The sequence below is a fragment of the Rattus norvegicus genome, chromosome 6, assembly GCF_021556685.1.
Source record: "Rattus norvegicus strain SHRSP/BbbUtx chromosome 6, alternate assembly SHRSP_T2T, whole genome shotgun sequence".
NCBI lineage: Eukaryota > Metazoa > Chordata > Mammalia > Rodentia > Muridae > Rattus > Rattus norvegicus.
In genome coordinates this window covers 83,873,703-83,894,627 of record NC_141539.1, presented here as the reverse complement: position 1 = coordinate 83,894,627, position 20,925 = coordinate 83,873,703, and the positions used below count along the sequence as shown (strand labels likewise).

Here is a 20,925-nt window from a genome sequence, read left to right as displayed (position 1 = left end):
CTTCCCTTCCCCCTCCCCCATACAGGTGTTCCCCCATATACCTCCCATACTGCCCCCCATATTCCCCAACACATATTTTTTTAATTCTTTCTAATAACGTGAACCTTCATCTTCACTGATTTCTACTAATGCAATAAGTACTGTGCCTGTAAATATTTACTGTCTTACTATGGTTTATGTTGAGTATTATAGGGAAGAAAAGAAGGACATAATGATATTATAATATCGATTTTAAATAAGAAGGTTTTAAAACATTAAAAAGCTTGATCTGTGGGTATCAAATTTGTCTCTGGTGCATTTATTACCATCAAATCAGTGTTTCTCAACCTTTGCCTCACATCCCCTTTAGTAAACTTCCGTCTCCAAAAATATTTATATTATGATTTATAGCAGTAACAAAATTACAGTAGTTGTTACAAAGTAGCAATAAAAATAATTTTTATAGTTGGGGTTTACCACAACTATATTAAACTGTATTAAAGGAGTGCAGCATTAGGAAGGTTAAGAATAATCTAAAATTTCCACATAAATATGCTGTTATTGCTCTAAAAAAATTCGTTTTGCTTATCATCATCCTCTCGCTTAGATATTATCCTTACCTTATGGAAAGCATCTTTAATAAAGCTAAAAAGTTCACTTTAAAATGTGTTAATAAAGTCCTTAGTCATAGCACTTAACTCTGAATGCCTAACTATTTCATTTGTGAGAGGTCAGAAGTTCTTGATTATACTCCCCTTTAAATTATAAATAAAAATGTATGCAAAATAATAGTCTGAAAATATATATTTTACTGAAAGTCACTATGATTCACTATGTCCCCTGTTTAGGGACCAATAGGAAAAAGAAATGATGGCTCCAACCTATTAACCTTGACGCTGAACACAAAGAAGATGAAGAAGCTGTTTTAACCAGTACTAGAGCAGCACAAATGTAGAGGTAAGACATAATTATTTAGAAGTCAATTGTATAGACATGTCATGCTCATTTAGCAAAATAACACTAGTGACTTCTACATCAGGGCCTGTGATGGGCTAGAAGCAAAGCACCAGACAAGGATTTCCTCCTATAGCATATTTCAAAAGGCAGCTCAACGGTAGACAGCTGCCTCCGTAGTAGTAGACTTGTCCCAGTGGAAAAATCCTGCCTGGCCTATGATGTTGTATGTATCACCCACAGCTACATATTAATGTTGATGACAATTCTCTCCCAGCACCTTCAGGGACTGTAAGGGCAAGTCCACTGGGAGGAAGCCTCTAGCCAAAGTCCAACTTCATTTCTTTATATTATTAAAGTATATCAGTCCTCAGTAACAGGCTTTTACCAACTAGTCCTGATGGACAGTCAACAGCAGTGACAACTGCCTGCATCCCTTTGGGGACCTCAGGAACTTCCCTGACAAACAACTCACAGGGAAGTAGCTTGCTCATGGCACTGAACAAAAGGGAATCTTTAATTACTGTTGGCAGGAACTATTGAAATCAGTGTGGGATGTCTCAAAAGTAAAAACAAAGACAATGTTGGACTTTCTTGATCACTTAAAAAAAATCACTATTTGACTCTGCCATGCCACTTCTTTCCAAACACCCAGGGGCTCTAAATGTTATGACAGAATACTTGCATGCCTATCTTTATTGCTGGTCTAGTCATCCTATCAAGGAAATGGAACCAACATAGGTTGCCATCGACAGACCAGTGGTTAAAGAAAATGGACATACGTGTACATATACACTATGTAATTGTATTCAGCTGTGAAAAATGAAATCATGAAATTCACAGGACTATTGATAGAACTGAAAAACATTGTCTTAAGTGAAGAAACTTTGATTCAGGAAGACAAACATCTCCTGATCCCTGAGTGTGGATCCTAACTGCTAATATTGTTATGTGCATTTATGTGGTGACCAGTCTGGGTAGAACCTGGGAAACTGGAAAGGGGTCTATAGCTGGTGGGAAGAGGTTTTTAATGGGGAGGAGGGTAGTAGAATAGATGAGATATGAAATTGGAATGGGGATCACCAGGGAGAGAAATGCTTTTATTGACTTTAAAAAAGAAAATTTCCTTTTGAAATGTGAATTGCCACAATGCTTTCCTTTTTTGCCATGGACTGTACTATGAAATCTTTTCATCATAATTTTATCAAATATCCAAACATACTTTGTGAAGTAGCCTTATCTCCACTTTGTCACTGCAGGTATTGAGGACGGCCATAAGTAAGGCAGTTTGCCTATTGCCCCACTCCAAGTGAAAGCCGGACTTAATCACAAGTGTGTCTGATTTCAGAATATGGCCCAAGCAATCAATTCTGGTGAAAAGCTAGGAGCTCTGTATTGCCAGTCTACATATATATGTACCAGAGGGTCTTGGTCCAGGCAAACTATCAAAACATGGCGGTAAAATCTGACTATCCATCATTCTCTTGTGAGAATAAGAACATGTTAATTTTATCAGTATATTTGCTTTCTTGAGGTATGCCAGAAGTAAAAGAAAAAAATGATGTTATGTCATTTTTAGAAAATGAAATGTGTGTAATTTTTTACACTTAAATATTTTATTTTATAACTAGACAACAGTGCCTCTGATAAACTTAAAACATTTTTCATTTAGACAGATTCTAATTTTTGTTTTAAAAAAGTGAACAAGATCTAAACTACTGAAATTGCAAATGCTTACTCTGATTATCAACTTGAAGACAGAGGCTATTTCTCATCTGTACATCATACAAAGTTGAAACAGGGCCTGAGGTATGGCACAGATAAAGGTCATTCAGTTTAATTTATTAAAAGTAATGACTATAAAATGTGGATGTCCCAGCTTGCAGGGCTCACCAAAAGAACTTACACTAAGGAGGCTGACTGACCGTAATTAAGAAAGCTCAAACAGGGCTTCTTTGACACCTTCAGTCATCCTCAGTTTACCTGATCAAAAGTCACAGCAGATCATTTTATACTTCCTACTGTGTGCCAGAACCGCTCTCAGGATGTTACATAGAAAATCATATTTGGGGGAGGGAGGGTGGGATGGGGATTTCCAGAGGGGAAAGCAGGAAAGGAGATAACATTTGAAATATAAATAAAATATTCAATAAAAAAGGAAATCATATGTAACTTTCAGTCTTATTTTACTGGCACACAAGTCGACAGTCTGCGAGTCTATCCAGTACATCGTCAGTGAGAATCTCTGCGAGGAGGCCATGTTTGCAAAGAGTGATGATGATTAGAACTGCATTGGTGTACACAGGCTGGAGTGCTGCAGGACCACAGGCACCTAGCTTAGAACTGCTGAGTAGTCATTCTTTACCCACCTGTGCTGGAACCAGCATCCTGTGACTAAGAGATAAGCATTTCAGAATCTGTTATCTTAGCAGAACCCTAGGTTCCACCAACCCAACAGCAAAGGATGTCATCAGATAGCATCTGGGGCCTCTAGAAATGTTTCCCTTACCTTGCTGTAACCATCTCCTGATGTACTCACCAACGTATTTTAAACTTGCCTTGATTCTTGATTCTTGTTATTCTTTAAAATTATAAAACTCCACGAAACTGCTTCTGCATTGGAACGTGGAGATTGTAGTGACATAAATCTGTGTTCCCAGACCATAGAGACTAAAATTTGGCTCTAGAATGAACTATTTCTTATTCCCTTTAAATCCAGAACTGGGGGTGGGGAGGTTATTTGATTTTTGTTTTGTTTTGTTTTCATAGCCAGAGAGTAATGGGGAAATCCAAAGCCAAGTGAACATCATTATTTGACTATCTAAGATAGGCAACCTCCTGAGAAACACTACTTATATATTTGGTTTTTTTATTAATAAAACTCCAGAGTGTTATATCCTCATTATAGTCACTTACTATAAAGAATATACATTTGTCTGGATGGACACACACACACACACACACACACACACACACATACACACACACGGTATGTTTTAAACATGTGTCCTTAAGTGAGTTGGGTCTTTCATTCTCTATTTCTCAGTTTCTATAATATTTTAAAAACAGAAGTGGGAGCAGAAAGGAATGGAGTGAGGAAATGTTTCTATTATCAGTGTTTCAATTACAAGCTTTCCTCTTCACAACTACATAAATAAGGACATTTTAATACCCTAATTAATATCCATTTTTAACTCTATGCCGTGTTTTTATTGCCTTCCTCTCATTAAAAATCTAATGAGCATTAGCATACTGACAAGGATAATAAATGTCGACGATTCATATTCAGTTATTAACACTAATGATTTTCCCATTGGAATGTAATATATGTTTCAGCTCTTTTGCCAAAAGCTCAATGATACTTTTATCTCCAGTCGACCAATTGCACATTTAATTTAATACCTATTAAATACAAACAGCAACTCTGAAATTACATTAGAGTTGTTACCCAAGCCATCAAGAGCCTGCAAGCAGAAAGTGAAGATTAGGTAAAGGACTGATGCGAGTCACAGAGTAGACAGACATGATAAGCAAATCCTGCCTCAGGAAAACGGCTTGTAACAGCAAACAAAGTAAGTTGTGGGACAGACTCTGGGCCCAACACCAAGGCAGAAGTTGCTGTTCGTCACACAGTGCACAGAGAGGCATCATTCAAGACATTCTTCCTTCTAGAACTTTTTCCAAAGGGCAAATTTTACCTCAAAGTTTTATTTCGTAGTATTCAAAAAAAAGTCATTCTTGCCAATATTAGTACTACTTCTCTGAGATAAATTGTCACTTTCTTTAAAAAGTAAGGAAACAATAATTTTAGTTAAAGTTTTATTTTGTTTTCGTTTTTCTACATATATATGTGGAGGGGCACATGCATATGTGCAGGTGCACATACCCATATAAATGTATGGGAGAGCAAGAAGTTAACATCCAGTGTCTTCCTCGACTTCTCTCTACCTTATTCTTTGAGGCAAGGTCTTTCATTGAACCTCAAACTCATCAATTGACTAAAGTGACTGATTACCAATTTTAGTCTCCTGTCTCTGCCTCCCAGGATGAGAATAATAAGCATTGTACCCTCTTATGTGCCTTTTACATGAATACTGGAGATACAAACATAGGTCCTCTTGCCTATGAAACAAGCACTTTCCCCCATCACTTTAGCCCTACTTATGCTTTTGTTTTATTTTATCTTATTGTATTATAAAGAACTAAAACAGAGATCACTCGCTTGCTGGTCAACTGTTCTCCTGGGCTATATTTCCCAGTGGCCCTAGCTAAAATTGTAAATGGATACATGAAAACATAAAACGTATGCATATTTATGGGGTATCACTTGCCATTTAAACATATAAATCAGGCAATTTAAAGACCAGGTTGCATATACCTGTCTCCTTTACATTTACCATTTTTTAGGGCAAAATCACTCAGAATCCTTCCTCCTGGTTGTTGCATGAAGTTCATTATTGTGACCCATAATCATTCCACTGGGCTATAGCACACCAGAACTTCTTTCTTTTTTTCCTATTATTTATTTATTCACTCCACATCCTGATCGCCACTGACCCAGAAACCCTCCCTCCATGGAGACCCTCCTCCCATCCCCCACCTCTTCTCCTCTGAACAGGGAAAGCCCACCCTGGATTTTCCCACACACACACACACACACCCTGGTGCATCAATTCTTTGCAGGGTTAAGCACATTCTCTCCCACTGAAGACAGACAAGGTATCCCAATTGGGCAACGGATTCCACAGACAGACAGACAACAGTTTTATAAAAAGTCCCCACTCCAGATGTCGGGTGACTGACATGGAGACCGAGCTGTACATCTGCTAATATATGCCCAGGGCTTCAGTCCAGGCTGTCTATGCTCTCATTATCCTCTTAGTTGTTTTGTGACCTATGGCACACTCACTTCCATTAATATACAGGCATATAAATGTAATTAGCTAGGGTCCCTATATAAGCAAAACCATGACATTTTTGTCTTTCTAAATCTTAACCACCTCACTTACTATAATGCTTAATACATACATTATCCTACCAATGTAATTTCATTTTTCTTTTTATCTGAATAAAGGTCCATTGGGTATATATGTGTCAATTTTCATTGTCCATTCATCTGTTGATTTGATGGATATCCAGGCTGATTCCTGATCCTTAGTATTGCAAATAAGGCGGCAGAAAACATGGATGTCCAGTTATCTCTGTAGTAGGAAGGAGAGTCCTTTGAGTATTTGCCCAGGTTCGCCTTTTTGTGAGATAAATTGGAGAAGTTGAAGGAATTTGTTTGGATGTCAGGAGGGCTATTGTGTGTAAAGAGGTTGTTGGACCTGAAATTAGGGACGATGTCAAACCAGGTAGCTTATGGACGTAGATGGTCCCTGTCTGAACACTGAACTACACTTACACTACACATGCTCATAAGCTCGCCTGCTCTTAAACACAGAAGCAGCCATGCTTGTGGCAAATGCACCACACTTTTCTTGAAAATGTTTCACTATCTTTGAAATGAGTGCTACAATGATTAATAACGTGCTATTGTCTGGTTCAGAGGAAATCTATAAATGTAAAGAAAATTTCTAAGTTTTTTTTTGCCTAAACATTTAAAAATCTCCTAAGTTCAAATTTTTATATCAGTGTACGAATTTGGAAAAAGCAAGACTTCGTATGTTAGCTTTTTATCTTAAGGAAATGAAATTAAATAAAAACAATTTAAAATTATTTTTATCTCAAGCATGAGTAGTTTGTAAAGGAATTAAGATTTATGACTTGAGTGGACTTGAAAGTGTAGTTTCCCAAATCCTTTTTTCTGGACTGACAACCCTTTTTTTTTTCTGTAATGCAAAGTAACTTCCTCTTTACAGGAAACAAACTTGAAGGTTGCAAATCTGTGTTCGCCACCTGCAGCACAGACCTACTATATGCAGACCATTGATGTGGACCCACTGTACACTTCCTCATGAGTCTGCAACTGAAAGAGGAATCCACACAAATGCTTAGACATCTTTTACTTCAGAGTTTCTTATCTTCTGCAGTACACGTGGAAGACTTACAAGGTAATTTCATGGCTTTTATAGATGAAAGTGTCACATCCAAGACCAAAGGAGAAAAGGCAGTGTCCGCTCAAGAATTTTTAGGAAGATAAATGATGTGTTTGTAATGTTTGGGTACAAAGAAAATGCCTGGCGTGTGTTTGCTTTTCCTTTCGTGCTGCCAGATAATTTAAAACCTAATCAGAAGAATGCTTGTTCTAGGATCACATGGTCCTCAGACATTTTCTATCTTCTCTTTCAGCTTAGTGAGGCCATGCTGACATAGATATGGCTGATATACTGTACGGTAAAGCCCAGTGTTGGTAATAACAGCTTGAAGGTAACCAAGTGGGAGAGTGCCTCTTGTTAGCTGCCTCGTTCACCCTCAGTTCTGGGTGATTACAGTAGACCAACATCACACTCCCCTTCCCCAGCAAAGTTCCCAGTATGTGGTCCCCTTCTGCCACCAGACATTAGCTTCTGGTGCAGTTCTCAGATCTTAGGCAAACTGATTTCCCAGGACCACTTTCCAGGTTCACTGTGCTCTGATGAAAATACAGATTTTCCCTGAGTCTTTACTTCAGTAACAGCACAGGCTAAATGGCATTTATTTATTCAAAGCCCATATCCAATTTACTTTTCACAAGGTCCTTGAGGCATTGCTAGACATGTCACAAACATTTCCTGGTTCTGACAGAGATTAACAAATACACACAGGCACATATGACTTTTGATCTTTTCAATTAGATTAAAGGAAAATTAAACAGCTCCAAAAATCTGGACCAAATCAATAGTTTCAATCACATATTCTGGCAGATAGTACAAATGTTTGTAAATAGTAAAGAAATAAAGTCCGAGGAAACTATTTACAAAGATTCATATAGGAAGCTCTCCCTCCCTCTCCCTCTCCCTCTCCCTCTCCCTCTCCCTCTCCCTCTCCCTCTCACTCTCACTCTCACTCTCACTCTCACTCTCACTTTCCCTCTCCCTCTCATGAAACTAAAGATACCTCCGATAAGAAACATACTAAAGTATTTGATGAATGAATTGAACATGAGGAATAATGAAGAAAGTAAACAAAAGGAAGCTTAAGGATTCGGTCCTACAGGATGCACTACAAAGCTAAGCAAATCTAGTCTCATGTTTTTAGTGATGTTTTGTTATTCTATTCTTTAAAAATTAAAGTTTTCCTCAAATATTTTATCAGCTCCATGAATATTTGTTAAGACGTTGTGATACTCAAGGTCAACATTAGTCTCCAGACATATAGGCACCAGCATGTGTACCTGCTAACACATGCATGCACACATAAATAGATCATACAACACACACACACACACACACACACACACACATACACACACACAATCAATCAATTAATCAATAGCCCCAAATATACTTGCTTTATATACTTGCCTTATTCACTAATTTTTATAGCTGCCAATCAAAAACATGTAATTTAGAGACTGGAGAGACAGCCCAGCACTTAAACACATTCATTACTTTTACAGAAAGCCAGAGTTTGTTTCCGAGAGCTCAGATCAGACCACTTACAACCAGCTCTAACTCCATCTCTAGAGGGATCCAGAATGGACAATTCATGATGAAGGTATGAAAAAGACAATGAATAACGCAATTGTCTTTAAGTATGTAGCCAAGAAGCATATTGGGACTTACTTCTCACATGACATCACATCAGAAAACATCTTTATTCATTACTCAATTCCCTCTAGTTTGGAGACATAATAAGCTTCTTTTTATACTAATAATACCTCCCTACAATAAAGGAAATATTTTGTGCTAGCTAATAGATATTTCCTCTCTTCCTTTGAAAGTCTGGGAGTTATATGCACACATGCATATGCACATAGACACACACACACACACACACACACACACACAAAGTAAAAGTAGTAAAATAATTTTTAAAATGTACCTCTTGTTAACCCTTTTCATTTTATGTTTCTGTTTTAAACAAGAATTACAAAATTATTTTCCATATGATGCCATCCTACTAAAATAATAATTCTTAAAAATAAAATATACAGTGGGAAAAAAGTTAAAAATAAGTTAGCAATCCATTTTCAAGACCAGTGTAACGGTGGGAAATCAAAGAAGATTGCTTCCCTCTTAGACTCAAATGGTCACATCTCAAGAACATACCAGCTAATTCTTGCTGGGATGATTGTGCTCAAAGGCCAAGTGTATTTGTGAAAAAAATGTGCTTTTAGAACTCTCTCTTTTTTTTTCAGAGAAAATACAAAGCTTTAAAGACTCGCTGAAGTGCTCTAAGGTCACACTGGGATGTCCAGTGCATGAAACTGAAACTCAACTTGAAATCTCAAAATGTAGTCACTGCCCCTCACGGCAACAGAATCAAAGGGCACCATTCAGCAGGGACACACATGATAGCGCACCCAAAGGCATGCTGGGGATAAACAGAAAGGCTGAGAAACTAGAAATCCAATCCATAACGTGGGTAGAAATACCTCCCGAGACAGTGAAGAAAACCTACTTGTACCGAGAGCTTTAAAAATATGCGTTATGTCCATGCTGTGGAAAAGTCACTTTTAAATAAGTTTGGTTGTACACTTCCTTTACAGGGATGTTAGGTATATAAGTCCATAAACACTAAATGTGCTGAAAATGCATGCTCATTTCCTCTGACTCTCAAAGGCCTTCAACTTTCATATAGTTATGAGGACTGAGATTTTTTTTACGTGGGACTGTACCTTCACTATGCTATAATCTGGGTCACACGTGGGTTCTTTCAGAGCATGGGGTACAAAGGAGAGTCCTACATCTTCACGTGGTATAATCACACTATGTCCAGTGGGGCAGAGTGAGAAACCAGAAGGATGCCACACTCAGATGTGAGAAGTCATGACATGAAGCCTGGGAAACAGAAGCCAGAGTGAGAAAGGAATGTTAGAAAGCAGCCACGTAAAGAAAGCACAATGAGGAGGTAGTGGGGCACTTCTTGGGAAGGCTCGGAAGTAACACCATGGGGGAGCTGACGGAATAAAAGGAGGTCAGCATTCCCAGAGGACTGAGGAAAGGTCTTCTGGTAGAACAGTAATTTCGTGTTGATATAAGTATATTTTGAAACTGTAACATGAATCTCTCATGTTTGTATTGATCAAAATGCAATGAACTTTGTTTTAGCACTGGAACCTTTTATATTAAATTTAACGTGAAAACAGGAAAGTCACCTGAAAAGTTTTGATCTAGGGAAAAAAATCAATAAAGCATGACACACACAAAAAAAGAAGAAAACATGCAAGAGGATGAGTTCATTAAAGATAAAGTTAAGCAAAGAAGTAAATCACCAGTTCAAGTCTTACCAAGAGAATGGAGGTGGAGAAAAAAAGTCTACAGATATATTCCTGCATGGTAAATTGTAAATTGTGTAGTGCTCATACACTACACATACCAAAACTGGAACAATGAACAGAAGGTTAACACAGACCTTGCACAAAGATGACATGTAAATTGGTGAATGGTCCCAAGACTGTGTGTTGAACATCAGACAAAGCCAGAAATTTAAAAGGGGCTGTCTTATTGCTATGAACAGACACCATGACCAATGTAAGTTTTATACAGGACAACATTTACTTGGGGCTGGCTTACAGGTCCAGAGGTTCAATCCATTATCATCAAGGCAGGAGCATGGTAGCATCCAGGCAGGCATGGTGCAGGAAGAGCCAAGTTCTACATCTTCACCCGAAGGAAGCCAGGAACAGACTGAGCATCCTCAGGCAGCTAGGAGGAGGGTCTCCAAGCCCACCTCACAGTGACACACTTCCTCCAACAAGGCCACACCTCCTAATAGTGCCACTCCCTCGGCCAAGTATATGCAAACCATCACAGGGGCCCAGTATGGTAAGGGAGGTTGGGTAATAGATTACAGATAAAATGAAAGTAGAGATGGGATGGTGAGCACTTGGGATGGAGAGGCTTAATCAGGGAGAGACTTAGAAGAACGGAGAAGCACAGCCAATGAAGGGAAGAGATAAAGGGAAGGTGTGTGAAAAACCACATGGAAGCCTACTGTCTCACAGCATGAATTCAGAAAGAACTGGGGAGATGGATATTAGAATACACGTGAAATGAGAGATGAGGGGGAGAAGACTGGGGCTCTAGGGATGTAAGTGAAGGATGAGAGCCCGGGAATAGGGTACAGGAAGGTTAGTGCGTGAGTTAGACCCTACTAAGAACGTATGAAAAAGCCATAAGGAAACTCACTCATAACTAAACTTTGAAAGACAACCTTTAAAAGAAGTTTGGAGGACCTCTTCATTGTCAGCAAGTTGTGGCTCACCTGCTTTGAGAAAAAACTGCTAAAGGAAGCCTTTCAGAAGACCCTCATGGATCTCAAGCTCGACTATTTGGACCTCTATCTTATTCACTGGCCACAGGGACTTCAGCCGAGAAAGGAGTTATTCCCCAAAGAGGATCAAGGCAGTATCCTTACCAATAAAACAACATTGTTGGAAGCCTGGGAGGGCATGAAGGAACTGGTGGACCAGGGACTGTCGAAAACTCTGGGCGTCTCCAACTTCAGTCACTTCCAGATCGAAAGGCTCCTGAACAAGCCTGGACTGAAACATAAGCCAGTGACCAACCAGGTTGAGTGCCACCCTAACCTCACCCAGGAAAAACTGACCCAATACTGTCACTCCAAGGGCATCACAGTCACAGCATACAGTCCCCTGGGCTCCCCAGACAGGCCTAGCGCCAAGCCAGAGGACCCTTCACTATTAAAGTACCCCAAAATTAAAGAGATTGCCGCCAAGCACAAGAAAACTATACCCCAGGTTCTGATTCGGTTCCACATCCAGGAACGTGGCAGTGATCCCCAGATCTCATGACGCCAGCTCATATACAAGAGAATATTCAGGTCTTTGACTTCCAGTTGAGCGACGAGGAGACGACCACTATCCTGTGCTTCAACGGAAGCTGGAGGGGCTGCCTGCTGCCTGGGACAGAAACATAGAGGAAAATCCCTATGACGCAGAATACTGAAGCTGAATCAGCTCATGAGGCTTCCTCTTTGCAGATGCATACCTCACTCCTGCAGTCCCCTTTAATCCCAGCCTGCCTAACATCATGGTGTGGGCAAGGCTGTGTTTAAATCCCCACGCTGATCCAGGAACCGACTGTTGCAAGCAAATGTGACTCGTAGAAGCGAATGGACATTTCCTCCAGTAATTTGATCTAAGCAAATATTTGTCAAAAAACAGGAGCTCTGGTAACAGTTGAGGGTATCCAGATAAAATAATAAAAATCGTAACATTAACACACACACACACACACACACACACACACACACACACACACACACACAAGAAGTTTGAATACAATTAACCTAAATGGTGGACCATCTCACTTAGACTATGTGGGTTATTAAATGAAAATTGCACTTCAATGCATGGGATGCCTCCCTAAAAGTGATTGGTCGGGAGCCTCCATTGGTCTCCAAAACAACACAAGCAATTACCATTGTCCTGGATTACTCACCATAACTAAATCATAAGACCTGATTGCTGCAGATAGCAAACACACTGCCTGCAGAATGGAAAGAACAATCAAAAACTAGCCACAAAACTTCCTAGTGGCCAGATTTCATAGAGAGGAAGAGTGAGGTGCAGTCTACTGTGGTAGATCACTGCAACACCATGACTTCCAGCTGCTTTCAGGCAGGAGCCCTCTGAAACTTTAAGCAAGCTCCCAATTAAATGTTTTCCTTTATAAGAGCTGTCTTGGTCATGATATCTCCTCACAGCAATAGAACACTAAGACAGTGCTATACATGATCTTCTGACCTATTCCTTTCTAAGGACCTATTGGTAGTTTATACTTATTGGGGCAGGGAAAATCACTCTTCTTTGGTGTTGTGGTCACTGGCAGGGTTACCACGCTCCTCTGGAAGGCTCCACACCAACACACACATGCTTAGCACTAAGTGAACTCAGTACATTATGTAGACATAAAATTAGAAGAGGGTCTTGTTCAGTCTTCTCAACACTGGGGGCATTGGAAGACGGAAACGGGAAGAAATATGATAGCTCAGTGTACATTTATATGGCATTATCAAGAACAAAGAAAATTTTAAAGTAAAATAAAATTTGTTAACTAATTTGGGACAAGGAGCCTTTCACAATGTAAATATAGTTTTAATTATTTATGGATATATTAAAGACAATGTAGATATAAACAAAGGTGCTATAAAAATGCTCACAAACAATAGAGGTGTCAGAGGGTTCTGACAGAGCAGAGGTGACAGAAAGAATGTGTAACTGTGTTCACCATCTCGGTGCTAGTAATGGCTTAACCAACACCTACAAACACAGATCTGTATTTGTAAGATAAAACAAGCCATCAGCTGATTTTATAAGCTCTTACATGGAGCAAATGCCTATCATTCATAAACCAATTCGACATTTTTAGTATCTCTGACAAAAAGTTAACATACCAGTTTTGAAGATAAGTTGCCACAAGGTAGAAGAGTTAGAAAATTAGCTTCAGCCCTTTTTTCAGCCAGCTAACCTTAAGTATGGTAGCCCTGCATCATGCTTAAGAGTACTGAAGAGAGTGGGTTACTGACGGCAGAGTCTAAAATGCTAGGGAAAACTGCCCTAAATAATAAAACAGACCACATTGGAAGAGAGCATGGAGTCTGGGAAATCTGATAGGGACATTCTTGACTGATTGGTTCAATTTAGCATTCTTTGCTAAGACCAGAAAAGACCTGGATTTAATTCTTACTCAATTCAATCATCTCCACAGTTCACAGATTCTAACTCTGATGGGCTGCCACAGACACACACTGATATTCACAAGGGAAGCTGACTGAAAGAATGAATGTTAATGAGGGACTTCCTCCTCTCATTCACAGCTGAGGTGACAAAAAGCTTCTTTCTGCACGGAGAGGCATCTATGTCACTCATGGCTGCCAATTGTCTTAGTATTTCTATTGCTCTGAGAAAACATTACAGCTAAAAACAACTTGAAGAAGAAAGGGTGTATTTGACCTTATAGTCAAATTTGAGTCCATCATCCATGGAATTCAGAAAAGGAACTCAGGACAAGAAACTGGAGGCTGGAACTGATGCACAGAACATGGAAGAATATTGCTCTTGAGTTGTACATCATGTCTTGCACAGCCTACCTTTTTCTAGCACCCAGGGCCACCATCCTAGAAGTTGTACTGACCATAAAGATCTGAGACCTCACATATCAATCATAAAGCAAGAAAATGCATCAACAGACATACTGAGAAATGGGGACATTTTCTCAGTAGAAGTTCTTTCTTCCAAAATGACTCTAGCTAGTATCAAGCTGGAATACAATTAGCCAATACACCAGTCTGCCTCAGCTGTATAAGCAAGTCCCTCATTTTAAACTTTATAAATTTTATAATAACATCCAGGCATTCATACAGTGGAACAGCCTCAACAATAACTAGAAATTCTCATTAAGTTAGTATCTGGTAAAGTGTTTTTAGCTTTAAATTTCCCTTTGACGCTAGAGTTTAGAATCACAGAACCTGACCCACAAAGATAACCTACTGCTGTTACCAGCTGTTGCTTTTGGAATAGGTATGATGTCCAACCTGATACAAGTAAATAGCCAAGAGCATTTGGAACATTTCTTGGAACCTCATCATGTCTCTATCAGTAGATGATTAAGAAGGAGGCACACTTTCTTCTTTCCAGCATTTTCTTTACTAGAATGGACCCATTGAACTGTAGATATCTTGCAATCCTGAAGGGAAAAAATATCCCTTCTGACTGAGTGAATACCACAGAGAATAATGTACGAAGGCTCTATAGAGAACAGGTCCCAGTGACCATATTGTTTGGGGGAACATTATACCCCTACTCCTAGTTACTGAAAAGCAACCGCTCATCTCTTGTTTAACCCTAATTCAAGTTGTACTTAACTGTTATGGACCTCAAGTCATCCTTATATATGACAATAGTTACTGTTCATATTTGAGTGGCCCAATAATTGATAGACCATGGAGGAGTGTGTTTTTCCATGTCATTGCTCAAGATTAACCTTGTCATTGTTACTAATACTTTCCAGATCTTTTTACTTTAGGAATGTATCCAAATTTATTCTGTTAGAAACACCATTATGATTCAAGACCATTGTTTCCAGCTTACTTCACTATGCCTATCTATCCCAACCTCACTCCAAAACTATAGTATCTACAGTGTTCCAAAAACTCCTACAAAATAGTCTTGCTGCCCTTTCACTCATTTATTTGTTTATAAAATCAGTCAACAAATGTAAACATTCCTATGTTCCTGCTGGGATACACAGACATCAAAACATTTGATATGCTCTTAATGAGGTTAGAGTCTAGTAAAGAAACTGTTATATTAACAGATAATTACAATAGCTTGTATTTAATTAATCAAGGAAACTAGCTACCAAGAGGAGTCAGGGAAGGTTGGCAAGCAACAAAACATGTCTTATTAATTCATAATTTTATTAAGTCTCCAAATACCTGCATATTAGGGGAAAACACAACAACAATAGCATCCAGGATAATAGAAAAGCAAAACTAAAAGTTGAGTTGCCAACACGAAAAGGAAAAAAATGGAACACCTTGATTATTACTCTGTAATCTAATCTCAAAGCATACAGAAAGGTATTAAAGTTTGATGTACATAATTTTTACTATCAAGGCATGAGTTAAAGCAATTTCTCGTATCAGTGTTTTATTTGAAGCAGAGGGCACTAGGGAAATTGCCTATTCAAAAAGCCATAAATAAAAGTAAAATAGTCTTACATCTTAGGTATCATTTTTTTTACATTTTTTCAGACACCTTGATTTTGCATAATATGACTTCATAAGTAACTGTCAAAAAGACAAATGATTCGATTATGCCCAAGATTTCTAAGACTGACTAAACAAACCATTTCATTTACTAGTTCATTTTCTAAACTCTGTTGTTTGCTTTCAATTTTCTTCTTACTCAATAGAAAAAGCATCAACCTGGGAAAGGAGGGGCCATATTTTATTTTTAGACATAGGTTCTTTGTGATACAAAATTTCAGACTCTAATGTATGAATCAAATATCTTGTCAGTTTATAAACACATGTGATCAGACATTTGATCCTTAGGAATGAGGTAGACAGTATATATTGTCTCTGCTAAACAAGAACACTCCCCAATATTTAAGTTGTACATAATTAGGAAACTAGTCCATTCAATATGTATGTGTTTGATTATTTTGTTTGAAAGTCACTTTAAATTGATTAGTGATCATTTCAGAAAAGCAATCAGAGCATACTTGCAAAATACTTTCTGCCTAAGGAATACTTATCCTAATAGTAAACTTGATTGTCAAGTATTATCTAATATTTTTACCAGGAAAAAATTGTTGAGAAATTTGATTCTCCAAGCACAAATTATTTTCCTAAAACACTTTTTCTTTCCTAAATCCCTAAATCTGGACTTTTAGACAGATGAAAAAGGGATTTATGCTTTGGGCCTGATAAGTCTGATTTGCAATTATCCCAGCCCATCTTCCAAGTGCCTGGATTGATATTCAGGTCTTGAGGAATCTAGCAAGGCTACAAGCTAGACTATTGAAGTTGTCCTAAATTTCTTTTATCTGGAAGATTCAATTAAGTTCTATGACAAATCCATTAAATGCAGGAAATAAACTTCATTCTGGAGCTGTCAAAGAAGGAGAGAGGGTCAGTTAAGTGAAGGAGCCTTGGGCAAGCCTGACACTTGTCAGATTTCATCATTGGGTGATGATTCTAGGAATGTATGGATTCAGCCCCGAACTGACAGCTTGCTGCAAGACCATTCTGTGCAAATGAGTGTTCCCAGGGATGTAACACTATCTTCAATGTACTTCTTTACTGTGCATACATCAGACTACATTCAGTTCCCTAATGTGCTACCTCCTTATTTACTCTGTGCTGCTACACAGAGGCTATGTGTACTTCATTAACTTCCATAATAAAAACAGATGGGGGTTTCACTCTGTAACAGATTCTTTTTTCTTTTTAGGTGTGAGTGTGTATGTACATGCATGTGTGCATGTGTGTGTGCCATGTGTATACATGTACATAAGATCAGGGGTCATGGAAGGTAGAAGAGAGGATCAGATCCTCTGGAGTTAGACTTATAGGTGGTTGCAGGCAATCTGTCTTGGGTGTTGAAAACCAAAATCGGGTCCCATGAAATGGGGGAATATGTTCTTAAACACTGAGCCATCTCTTCAGCCCCCACAAATTCTTCATACTGTTTATTTTTTAAATCATTTTAACTGTCCAGAGTGACTTTTAATAAATTACCTTTTATTCACTGTATGCTTTTTCACATACATGAGAGAGCAATGTGGAGAAGGGTTGATGAATCTTGGCTCATGATTTCAGAGATGTTGGTCCATTCTGATACAGTGGATAAAGAAGATCAGTGTAAGTCAAGGTAAGAAGGAAGCAGAAAGAAAGAGGAAACAGAAAGAAAAAAGATATGGTAGTCTTGTCCCAGGTCACCACCCCAGTGCTGTTTTCTCTAATTAGACCCCACCTAACAGCAATGCTACTATATTGTAAGTCCATTAAGGAAATAAGTCACTCAACAGCTTAGATCTGTAGCTTAGTCTTCTCTAGAACATCACATATATCCAGGCAAGAATCACCAACTTCCTAGCATTTAGAGTAATCAAGTTGACAACCAAGCATACCATTAAACCCACATATGACATTCCAACAAAATTCTTCCATTGATTATTTTACACACACACACACACACACACACACACACACACACACACACACAGACGACACTTACACATCTGATGAAGGAATCTTGAAATCTCAGATTAGAAACTATATGTCTTCACTTCATTTTTCTACCAGATTTTCCTTTTTGCCCATATTTATAGTCCTTATATATATTTTATCTATATAGCTAATTCAGGTCCAAAGAGTAGTTTAATATTATCTTGAATTGAAAATTAATTTTTTTGGGAAATATATTCTGATTGTGCTTTTCTCCTCTCCCAGAACCTCCCACATCTTCCACACTTCCCTAGCCACCCAAACCCATACCCTTACTTTCTGTCATTAAAGTATGACAGATATCTAAACTAATAATAGCAATAATAATAACATGAGATAAAATAAAAGCAAACAAACCAGAATAGGACAGAACCAACCACAAGTAAAAAAAAAAAAGGCACAGATAACATATAAAAACCTGAGACACATTCATTCACACAGAGAGAAAATCCATTAAAAAACAAAGTCAGAAAATGTATGTTTTTTTAACGATGTCCAAACAAAGCACCATGAGTGAGCAAAATCAAACAAAATCAAACAAATTCAAACAAAATCAAACAGCTACAACAAAACACCAAAATACCATTAAGACGGTCTGCGTAGTGCGTCCACTACTGGTCATGTGTCCTGCCCTTAATTGTGGTTTGTAAACCCAGCAAAATTCTGTTGAAAAAAAAAAACAAACAAACTCATTTTTCCTTTGCAAACAATTATTAATTGGAGACATATAGGGGTAGGGGCTTGTGTCTACTTCCTCTCCCAGCACTGGGAGCCCACCATGCTTGGATGGTGCAGATCCTGCGAACACCACAACCTTTTTACTGATACCCTTGTCTCAAAAGAAAGAAAAAAGATAAATTGATATTGGAGTTCTTGACAAAGGATAGTACCCACTCTGGATTCTACTTTTATTGAACTCTGCCCAGTTAACTTAGGACATCTTTTGTGCCTATGGTGTCTTCATGATAAACTTGTTATCTTTAACATAGTTCAAAGTTCTTCATGCCTAAGTTTCATTAAGATTTTGCATAGTCTTGCAGGTTTTTTGTAATTTAAGTCACTTTGGCTAATTAGGTAACTAGTTATTATCTCACGAGTATCTATGATTCTCTCTTGATACAATAAACAACTTTAAATAATTTTTGATGTAGCTTTCCAGGGATCAAATCTAAATTTTAGAATAAAAAAGAATACACTTGAATTAAAAATGCCAGAATTACCCTTTACTTAAAACAACCTTTGAGATTTTCTGTGAGGCCCTTAGAGAAGCATACACGTTTGATCTTTCATTTTACAAAAAGCAGAAATAATTAAACCTTTTGGTATGTCCCCATTTCTTAAGGAACTCCACTTTACTATTAGGACTATCATGAAAACTACCAAAGCAGGAAAGAAGCTTAGTCTAGGTTAAGTACATATAAGTACATAGGGTTGGCATAGTATTTTGAACAATGAGTAATGGGTAGGTCACTGATATTAACTCATTTCTTCATCTATAACATGTTTGTGGAGAAAAAGAGTGGAACTTATGACATTATTTATTATATCCAATGAATAATTGCACTTCCTTTCTGTTGTTGTTACTTATAATAAATTAACCATTATCATTCTGTCCTGCTTTTTTCTATAGGTACTATTTTCCTTCATATTTGCTTAAAGGCACTGCTATGAGATTTTTGTAACACATAGATTTTATACGAGATAGATTTTATACAAGATAGATATTTTATCCTCAAGAAAAGGGACACTCTTGGAACTTCATGAAAAATTCTCTGCCAAGTGTCCTAATCATTCAAACCTCACAGCTTGACTCCACATGAACAATTTTCAGATCATACCAGTAGACACCCAGAGTTTACAGGAATTCTTTAATCAAGAATCTGATGACTTTTTGAAGACAGAGAAGTGCCCTAAAAAAACCAGTTACATTGGACCAAATGCACTGATGAGAACAACTGAGTTTGATTATTAATTATCGATGTTGTGCTTTAGACTCTCAAATCATAGAAACTCAGAACTTATTTTTTCCCTTTATGTTTCTTGGCATTACTATATTATTTTAAGCTAAGGAAAATTTTCAGTAGTGTCTCATTCTCAGTGAGCCCTGAGAATTCATTGACTTCTACTGATTCTCTCTGACTTGATGTTAAACATTTCAGGGATTGAACAAATTATCTTTGTTCTTGGATGGATATCATTGAATAAATTAACTTTACTTCCAAGACCATTCAAGGAATGTCTTGCTTGAGAATAAGTCTGTTTAATCATGTACAACTCTGCCACTAATAAGAATACCCAAAAAGTCATCCTAAAAAAATAAAATAAAATAATAAAAGCTACTATCTGACTTACAGAGTCCCAAGATCACCCGTAGTAGGAGCAGCATTTTCTGATAGGCCAAGCAACTCAACAAATTCATGTATGTAAAAAACATTTCCCCTGAAAGTACAGATTCCTAACCTAATTGTGTTGTCTTCCTCTCACTCACAATGCACCTGACAATGGTGCAGATTCTGACCCTGAATTATTGTCTGAATTAGATTTCGTAGCTGTCATCCAGTACTCCAGATACAACATCACTGCTTGGAAATTATATCTGCACCTAACCACATCGAGCCTTTTTGAAATGTCCTTAAATAATAGGCTATCAGGACTTCACCCTTAGAAAGCCTGAATCCTACACATGACTAGCTAGCCTCTATTTGTAACCAACCTGGGTCAACTCAACACACAACTCAGAGCCCAAGCACTAGCATCCACTGTACTGGCAGACATTCCCACACTGCTTCTAATAGGTCATAATTTCAGAATCTGAAGTAAATGACATTTTAAAGCTGGCATTGTTCAAAAAATATACTTCACAATAAGGCTAAAAGACTCTGCAGAAAGAAAAGGCAATTTTCTCCAACCAAAGGGAAAAGTAGCTTCTCAGTGATAAAATTGCTGACATCTAAAACCATTAATGCAAAGAAAGAAAGGGAATTTAAGACAGAGTGAAAAGCACTTTGGTCCTTCCTCTGTCCCCTGTTAGCTATGAAACTTCAGCCAGTCATCTAACCTCACAAAATCTGTTTCATTATCTACCTAAGTGGTCATCTGGGAGAACTTCTAGATAATATAATAAATGTGAAAATATATGTATAAAAG

General features: G+C 37.9%; 1 non-coding gene and 1 pseudogene across 1 annotated transcript; both read left to right on the top strand.

Moving 5' to 3' along the window:
* The window catches only part of LOC148005265 (aldose reductase-related protein 2 pseudogene), a 96,829-nt pseudogene extending 84,842 nt beyond the window's left edge, over window positions 1-11,987 (top strand).
* Window positions 10,372-10,477, top strand: LOC120093314 (U6 spliceosomal RNA). The gene has a single exon (XR_015623540.1). It is a non-coding gene; the product is annotated as a U6 spliceosomal RNA (small nuclear RNA).
* Window positions 11,988-20,925: the final 8,938 nt, after the last annotated feature.